Source organism: Chiloscyllium plagiosum, unplaced genomic scaffold (assembly GCF_037043375.1).
Source record: "Chiloscyllium plagiosum isolate Xiang-an unplaced genomic scaffold, Cpla_swu_hap1 HiC_scaffold_229, whole genome shotgun sequence".
Classification (NCBI taxonomy): domain Eukaryota; kingdom Metazoa; phylum Chordata; class Chondrichthyes; order Orectolobiformes; family Hemiscylliidae; genus Chiloscyllium; species Chiloscyllium plagiosum.
In genome coordinates this window covers 122,501-130,000 of record NW_028270368.1, presented here as the reverse complement: position 1 = coordinate 130,000, position 7,500 = coordinate 122,501, and positions in this window count along the sequence as shown.

Below are 7,500 nucleotides of genomic sequence, written 5' to 3'. Positions count from 1 at the left end.
TAGAAATTTTTCGAGGCAGTACAAATCAGTAACCAACGACACTTAGAATTTTTTTGAGGCAGTACAAATCAGTAACCAGTGACACTTAGAATTTTTTTGAGTCAGTACAAATCAGTAACCAGTGACACTTAGAATTTTTTCCAGTCAGTACAAATCAGTAACCAACGACACTTAGAATTTTTTCCAGTCAGTACAAATCAGTAACCAGTGACACTTAGAATTTTTTCGAGGCAGTACAAATCAGTAACCAGTGACACTTAGAATTTTTTAGGCTCAGTACAAATCAGTAACCAACGACACTTAGAATTTTTTAGAGTCAGTACAAATCAGTAACCAGTGACACTTAGAATTTTTTTGATGCAGTACAAATCAGTAACCAACGACACTTAGAATTTTTTTGATGCAGTACAAATCAGTAACCAAGGACACTTAGAATTTTTTAGAGTCAGTACAAATCAGTAAGCAGTGACACTTAGAATTTTTTTGAGGCAGTACAAATCAGTAACCAGTGACACTTAGAATTTTTTCCAGTCAGTACAAATCAGTAACCAACGACACTTAGAATTTTTTTGAGTCAGTACAAATCAGTAACCAGTGACACTTAGAATTTTTTAGGCTCAGTACAAATCAGTAACCAGTGACACTTAGAATTTTTTAGGCTCAGTACAAATCAGTAACCAACGACACTTAGAATTTTTTTGAGTGTGTAGAAGTCAGTAACCAAGTGCATTTTTGAATTGGTTACTGACTTCTCCTTTCGAGTTGCGGCTGTGGTTGGCTTCAATTAGTCGTGGGGGCTTAATTATCGCCCAGGGGAGCATGCCCCGGTAGTGTGGCCGGGGACGGAGTGCCTTTTGAAGGGGGTGTTTCTGAATTTGGATCCTTTTTGAGTAGCATTGTCGGATGGGTGTGATTTTGAAGGGTGTGTTGGCCGGCGGTGGGGCCAGGCTTAGGGTGAGTGTCCCGCCTTCGGGAGCGGACCGGCCCCCGCGTTCAGGGTGAATTTCGTGCATTTCCAACGTCGGCAAGTGGTCCAGACTGTGATGGGACCGAACTTGACTGCTCATACCGACTTTGAGCGCTCGGGGGCGGCTAGCCCAGCCGGATTTGACCCGGTGGTTCAGCCGAAGGTCTCGACTTTGAGAGCGGACCGGCCCCCGCGTTCGGGCCGATTTTCGTGCATTTCCCAAGTCGGCAAGTGGTCCAAACTGTGATGGGAGCGAACCTGACTGCTCATACCGACTTTGAGTGCTCGAGGCCGGCTAGCCCGGCCGGATTTGACCCGGTGGTTCAGCCGAAGGTCTCGACTTTGAGAGCGGACCGGCCCCCGCGTTGGGGCCGATTTTCGTGCATTTCCCAAGTCGGCAAGTGGTCCAAACTGTGATGGGAGCGAACCTGACTGCTCATACCGACTTTGAGTGCTCGAGGCCGGCTAGCCCGGCCGGATTTGACCCGGTGGTTACAAATCAGTAACCAACGACACTTAGAATTTTTTAGAGTCAGTACAAATCAGTAACCAGTGACACTTAGAATTTTTTAGGCTCAGTACAAATCAGTAACCAGTGACACTTAGACTTTTTTTAGGGTCCAAACTGTGATGGGAGCGAACTTGACTGCTCATACCGACTTTGAGTGCTCGAGGCCGGCTAGCCCGGCCGGATTTGACCCGGTGGTTACAAATCAGTAACCAGTGACACTTAGAATTTTGTTCAGTCAGTACAAATCAGTAACCAGTGACACTTAGAATTTTTTTGATGCAGTACAAATCAGTAACCAACGACACTTAGAATTTTTTCCAGTCAGTACAAATCAGTAACCAGTGACACTTAGAATTTTTTTGAGTCAGTACAAATCAGTAACCAGTGACACTTAGATTTTTTTTGAGGCAGTACAAATCAGTAACCAGTGACACTTAGAATTTTTTCCAGTCAGTACAAATCAGTAACCAACGACACTTAGAATTTTTTAGAGTCAGTACAAATCAGTAACCAGTGACACTTAGAATTTTTTAGGCTCAGTACAAATCAGTAACCAGTGACACTTAGATTTTTTAGGGTCCAGACTGTGATGGGAGCGAACTTGACTGCTCATACCGACTTTGAGTGCTCGAGGCCGGCTAGCCCGGCCGGATTTGACCCGGTGGTTACAAATCAGTAAACAACGTCACTTAGAATTTATTTCAGTCAGTACAAATCAGTAACCATCGACACTTAGAATTTTATTCAGTCAGTACAAATCAGTAACCAGTGACACTTAGAATTTTTTAGGATCCAAACTGTGATGGGAGCGAACTTGACTGCTCATACCGGTTTTGCGTGCTCGGGGCCGGCTAGCCCAGCCGGATTTGACCCGGTGGTTCAGCCGAAGGTCTCGACTTTGAGAGCGGACCGGCCCCCGCGTTCGGGCCGATTTTCGTGCATTTCCCAAGTCGGCAAGTGGTCCAAACTGTGATGGGAGCGAACTTGACTGCTCATACCGACTTTGAGTGCTCGAGGCCGGCTAGCCCGGCCGGATTTGACCCGGTGGTTACAAATCAGTAAACAACGTCACTTAGAATTTATTTCAGTCAGTACAAATCAGTAACCATCGACACTTAGAATTTTTTTGAGTCAGTACAAATCAGTAACCAGTGACACTTAGAATTTTTTAGGGTCCAGACTGTGATGGGAGCGAACTTGACTGCTCATACCGACTTTGAGTGCTCGAGGCCGGCTAGCCCGGCCGGATTTGACCCGGTGGTTACAAATCAGTAACCAACGACACTTAGAATTTTATTCAGTCAGTACAAATCAGTCACCAGTGACACTTAGACTTTTTTAGGGTCCAGACTGTGATGGGAGCGAACTTGACTGCTCGTGCCGACTTTGAGTGCTCGAGGCCGGCTAGCCCAGCCGGATTTGACCCGGTGGTTCTGCCGAAGGTCTCGCCTTCGAGAGCGGACCCTGCCACCGTGTTCAGGCCGAGTTTCATGCATTTCCAACGTTGGGAAATCAGTAACCAGAAAAACTTAGAAAAAATGCCCAAAAAGAAGAAACCAGTAACCAGAAAAACTTAGAAAAATGCCCGAAAACGAGAAATGAGTAACCAGAAAAACTTAGAAAAATGCCCGAAAATGAGAAATGAGTAACCAGAAAAACTTAGAAAAATGCCCGAAAATGAGAAATGAGTAACCAGAAAAACTTAGAAAAATGCCCAAAAAGAAGAAATCAGTAACTAGAAAAACTTAGAAAAATGCCCAAAAATAAGAAATGAGTAACCAGAAAAACTTAGAAAAATGCCCAAAAAGAAGAAATCAGTAACTAGAAAAACTTAGAAAAATGCCCGAAAATGAGAAATGAGTAACCAGAAAAACTTAGAAAAATGCCCAAAAAGAAGAAATGAGTAACCAGAAAAACTTAGAAAAATGCCGAAAAAGAAGAAATGAGTAACCAGAAAAACTTAGAAAAATGCCCAAAAAGAAGAAATCAGTAACTAGAAAAACTTAGAAAAATGCCCGAAAATGAGAAATGAGTAACCAGAAAAACTTAGAAAAATGCCCAAAAAGAAGAAATGAGTAACTAGAAAAACTTAGAAAAATGCCCAAAAAGAAGAAATCAGTAACTAGAAAAACTTAGAAAAATGCCCGAAAATGAGAAATGAGTAACCAGAAAAACTTAGAAAAATGCCCAAAAAGAAGAAATGAGTAACCAGAAAAACTTAGAAAAATGCCCAAAAAGAAGAAATGAGTAACCAGAAAAACTTAGAAAAATGCCCAAAAAGAAGAAATCAGTAACTAGAAAAACTTAGAAAAATGCCCGAAAATGAGAAATGAGTAACCAGAAAAACTTAGAAAAATGCCCAAAAAGAAGAAGTGAGTAACCAGAAAAACTTAGAAAAATGCCCAAAAAGAAGAAATGAGTAACCAGAAAAACTTAGAAAAATGCCCAAAAAGAAGAAATCAGTAACTAGAAAAACTTAGAAAAATGCCCGAAAATGAGAAATGAGTAACCAGAAAAACTTAGAAAAATGCCCAAAAAGAAGAAATGAGTAACCAGAAAAACTTAGAAAAATGCCCAAAAAGAAGAAATCAGTAACTAGAAAAACTTAGAAAAATGCCCGAAAATGAGAAATGAGTAACCAGAAAAACTTAGAAAAATGATCAAAAATAATAAATCAGTAACCAGAAAAACTTAGGAAAAAACACTTAGAAAATTTTTCAGCAAAGTGTGAAAAATATTCTAAGTGTCAGCGGAGGAAAGTGCCGAAGCATCGGGAAAGATTCACAAACTCGCGCCGAACATGTGTTCCGAAGTGCCGCAGGAACTGTGTGAATTGAGCCCGGCAAATGGCCAACTGTCATTTTGTGTCTGCAGCCCGAAAACTTTAACTTTGTCTGTCGCGGAAGTCCCGAGCGGGAAAAATCCAAACGGTTTTGCGGGGATCGAGTTCCAGAGCGATGCAGTCAAATTTGAAATTCAGACCCATTCAGTGCCACTTGCATTTGTTACACAGTGAGGTTGGCGGGGTACCCGGAGATTTCTGGGAACACGATTTTTAGAACAAAATGGCGGCGCGGGACCTTTTTGAAAGGCATCCGAAAAACGGTTCCACGGGCATAGCACTCTAATGGCGGGTATGAGTGCATGCTGGAGAGCTCTTGGAAGTCGAATTTTTGACACTTTGTCAATTTTTTGACAGAATTGCCAAACTCTCCCTGTCTGTTCTAAGAGTCGGTCAGAGACCTGTGTGGAGGTCTCTTGACACGATTGGAGGGCGGGCAATCCCCACGTTGACTCCGGCCGTCCCTCCACAGGCGCTCGTGTCCAAAATGAAGGCGAGAGACGCGAGTGGCCTGGTTCCCTTGGGTGCTGCCAGGAAGGATGCGGGCTGACCCTTGCCTGAGCACTCCCTAAAGCCTCTTACGAGTCGAGGGCCGGCCTCGGGCGCCGCACGACCGGCTCTGGGAGTGGGTGGCCGCTATTGTGAATAGGCTGGTCCTTCCCGCTGCCACCCGGCCAAGTGCGACGGCTCTGCCGCCCTGCGGTGCTCGTCACCCAGGTTTGGGGAACTCGGTCAGAGGCTGTGGCGGGGGGTCTCTTGACACGATTGGAGGACGGGCCATCCCCACGTTGACTCCGGCCGTCCCTCCACAGGCGCTCGTGTCCAAAATGAAGGCGAGAGACGCGAGTGGCCTGGTTCCCTTGGGTGCTGCCAGGAAGGGTGCGGGCTGACCCTTGCCTGAGCACTCCGTAAAGCCTCTTACGAGTCGAGGGCCGGCCTCGGGCGCCGCACGACCGGCTCTGGGAGTGGGTGGCCGCTATTGTGAATAGGCTGGTCCTTCCTGCTGCCATCCGGCCAAGTGCGACGGCTCTGCCGCCCTGCGCTGCTCGTCACCCAGGTTTGGGGAACTCGGTCAGAGGCCGTGGCGGGGGGTCTCTTGACACGATTGGAGGACGGGCCATCCCCACGTTGACTCCGGCCGTCCCTCCACAGGTGCTCGTGTCCAAAATGAAGGCGAGAGACGCGAGTGGCCTGGATCCCTTGGGTGCCGCCAGGAAGGGTGTGGGCTGACCCTTGCCTGAGCACACGTTAAAGCCTCTTACGAGTCGAGGGCCGGCCTCGGGCGCCGAACGACCGGCTCTGGGAGTGGGTGGCCGCTATTGTGAATAGGCTGGTCCTTCCTGCTGCCATCCGGCCAAGTGCGACGGCTCTGCCGCCCTGCGCTGCTCGTCACCCAGGTTTGGGGAACTCGGTCAGAGGCCGGTGCGGGGGGTCTCTTGACACGATTGGAGGACGGGCCATCCCCACGTTGACTCCGGCCGTCCCTCCACAGGCGCTCGTGTCCAAAATGAAGGCGAGAGACGCGAGTGGCCTGGATCCCTAGGGTGCCGCCAGGAAGGGTGTGGGCTGACCCTTGCCTGAGCACACGTTAAAGCCCCTTACGAGTCGAGGCACGGCCTCGGGCGCCGCACGACCGGCTCTGGGAGTGGGTGGCCGCTATTGTGTATAGGCTGGTCCTTCCCGCTGCCATCCGGCCAAGTGCGACGGCGCTGCCGCCCTGCGGTGCTCGTCACCCAGGTTTGGGGAACTCGGTCAGAGGCCGGTGCGGGGGTCTCTTGACACGATTGGAGGACGGGCCACCCCCACGTTGACTCCGGCCGTCCGTCCACAGGCGCTCGTGTCCAAAATGAAGGCGAGAGACGCGAGTGGCCTGGATCCCTTGGGTGCCGCCAGGAAGGGTGTAGGCTGGCCCTTGCCTGAGCACACTGTAAAGCCTCTTACGAGTCGAGGGTCGGCCTCGGGCGCCGCACGACCGGCTCTGGGAGTGGGTGGCCGCTATTGTGAATAGGCTGGTCCTTCCCGCTGCCATCCGGCCAAGTGCGACGGCTCTGCCGCCCTGCGCTGCTCGTCACCCAGGTTTGGGGAACTCGGTCAGAGGCCGGTGCGGGGGGTCTCTTGACACGATTGGAGGACGGGCCATCCCCACGTTGACTCCGGCCGTCCGTCCACAGGCGCTCGTGTCCAAAACGAAGGCGAGAGACGCGAGTGGCCTGGATCCCTTGGGTGCCGCCAGGAAGGGTGTGGGCTGACCCTTGCCTGAGCACACGTTAAAGCCTCTTACGAGTCGAGGGTCGGCCTCGGGTGCCGCACGACCGGCTCTGGGAGTGGGTGGCCGCTATTGTGAATAGGCTGGTCCTTCCCGCTGCCACCCGGCCAAGTGCGACGGCTCTGCCGCCCTGCGGTGCTCGTCACCCAGGTTTGTGCAAGTCGGTCAGAGGCCGAAGGCGGAGGTCTCTTGACACGATTGGAGGACGGGCCATCCCCACGTTGAATCCGGACGTCCCTCCACAGGCGCTCGTGTCGAAAATGAAAGGCGAGAGAGACGTGAGTGGCCTTGGTTCCCTTTGGGTGTTGCCAGGAAGGATGCGGGCTGACCCTTGCCTGAGCACACCCAGGTTTTTGCAACTCGGTCAGAGGCCGGGGCAGAGGTCTCTTGAAACGACTGGAGGGCGGGCAATCCCCACGTTGAATCCGGCCGTCCCTCCACAGGCGCTCGTGCCGAAATTGAAGGCGAGAGAGGCGAGTGGCCTTGCTTCCCTTGTGTGTTGCCAGGAAGGATGTGGTCTGACCCTTGCCTGAGCACACCAAGGTTTGTGCAACTCAGTCAGAGGCCGGGGGCAGAGGTCTCTTGAAACGACTGGAGGGCGGGCAATCCCCACGTTGAATCCGGCCGTCCCTCCACAGGCGCTCGTGCCGAAATTGAAGGCGAGAGAGGCGAGTGGCCTTGCTTCCCTTGTGTGTTGCCAGGAAGGATGTGGTCTGACCCTTGCCTGAGCACACCAAGGTTTGTGCAACTCAGTCAGAGGCCGGGGGCAGAGGTCTCTTGAAACGACTGGAGGGCGGGCAATCCCCACGTTGTATCCGGCCGTCCCTCCACAGGCGCTCGTGTCGAAAATGAAAGGCGAGAGACGCGAGTGGCCTTGGTTCCCTTGGGTGTTGCCAGGAAGGATGTGGTCTGAC